This window comes from Octopus bimaculoides, chromosome 1 (genome assembly GCF_001194135.2).
Source record: "Octopus bimaculoides isolate UCB-OBI-ISO-001 chromosome 1, ASM119413v2, whole genome shotgun sequence".
Lineage (NCBI taxonomy): Eukaryota > Metazoa > Mollusca > Cephalopoda > Octopoda > Octopodidae > Octopus > Octopus bimaculoides.
Window position 1 is genome coordinate 13904933 of NC_068981.1, and position 1998 is coordinate 13906930.

General features: G+C 30.9%; 1 protein-coding gene across 1 annotated transcript in view; it reads right to left on the minus strand.

Moving 5' to 3' along the window:
• LOC106869364 (glutamate receptor) overlaps positions 1-1998 on the minus strand; it is a 695940-nt gene that overhangs the window by 106560 nt on the left and 587382 nt on the right. The gene's annotated exons all lie outside the window — the stretch shown is intronic.

Below are 1998 nucleotides of genomic sequence, written 5' to 3' on the forward strand. Positions count from 1 at the left end.
TATATATGCATTTATGTGTATCCATGCGCCACACACACGCGCACATATACATGCAATAATATATCTATACAACTCGAATGTATCTTAGTGTTTATGATATCCGAGAATTCCTATCCTGGAAAATGGAACTTTTCTGCACTACATTGTTTGTTAGCTTAAACGTCATTGCATTTCCACAAAATGCTGGTGCCAGCGTCACGTCAATATCTCATATCAATATCTTCCTTTGGATAGCTTGACCTACGGGTTTAATTTTAATATTTAAGTGATTTCAAGTTAAATAGGTCGGACATTCTTCTATTGAAAACCGGCAGTCTATTGACATCCATGTTTTCGATGGAATCACTATTTTCTAAACATTGCAATTGTTATTCTGCTAGTTTTTTTTTTTGTTACTATTTTATTATTAATATTTTTGTTGATGTTGTTATTGTTGTTGTTGCTCTTTTTTTATTCTATGTAATGTTCATATTTCAAAAATGAGACTAACATAAAATGATTTCTTTATTTGTAATGATGGCATAGAAAAATGGGAAATAAAGTGCTTATGCATAATTTATAAACTTCCATTGACTTTTGAGTAGATCGTGCTTTAAAGGTTGAACAAATGCTGACGAAGCATTTTTACAAACTAAATTGATTTCTCTTAAGAGAACGTATCCTCATTTTGGTAATGTGTAGCTGACAATTTTGATATTGTGCTCCAGACAGTTCCACTTAACTGTCTTGCATAGCTTAACATATGAAAATAATGAGTGTGGGAGAAATAGACACAAACAAAATGAGGTAGCATGAGGTGGTAGGGATGGAAAGTGTATTAACGTATGACGTTTTATTGATGACAAATGCATTAGACAATGTAGAGATGTAACATCCAGTACATCATCATCAAACCTATTGACCTCAAACGGCGTTTCTTATGTCATTTAGATATATTGTGAAACTTTATCGAACAATTCAAACTATCAAAAGTCTTTATATATGCTTCTTTGAGCTCATCTTACTTTTATTCTCCTCCGTTCATCGCCTTCAAAACAATAAAACTTTTCTTTGAAATAACAAATACATACGTGTGTGATGTTGATAGAATATTAATCTTAGCATAAATTATGTTTGAAGATCACGTGAGCAAATAGAATATATATTTTAAAAGATATATTATGTTTATTAATAATGTTATTTTAAAATTATGTTGTTATTGCTGTTGGGACTTATGATAATGGAAATAGTTGTACAGTATATAAATACATATTTAAAAGGTTTCGCTTATGAGCGGATCTTAGAAATTAGGGAACACAATTGTGATTTCGTTGTCCCCAAATTACTGTATTGAGATTCTTAAGGAAATCAAAATAAGTTGCAGAGTTTTCAGTGAAAGACAACAATGATTTAACGTATTAATATGTATATTATATTCGATCCTTTGACAAATATTATACATACTTACTATATATAAAATACGTCAGAATATGCGTAACGAAATCCAATAATAAAATTGTGTGGTGTTGGGGATTCAGACAATCACAAATATAATCATTATAATTCTGTAAACTGAATAAAACTAATTTCTTAATCAAAAATACAATTAGTTGAGATTTTAGAGATTGTAAATTCACTGTGTCAAACGCAATAACAACCACTATATAGAGATTCCGATGGATATCTGTGTTCTATTAAATTGCGTCGCGGAACAATATTATTCAAACTTTAAATATAATTATCACTCTTCTTTGTTTCATTAACTTGCAAAGTAAATTAGTTGTTCTTAGTCACATATTGGTGTGGCGTTGCGTGACGTGGCTGTGTGGTAGGAATTCCTTCACAAACAGAGGGCTCCGTGTTCAGTTTCACTACGTGAAGACCTGTACAAGTGCCTTCTAATACAACCCCGGGCCGGCGAAAACCTTTTGCGTGAATTTGATAGACAGAAATTTACAGTACACCGTCATCTATCTATCTATCTATCTTATATATATATATATATATATATATATATAT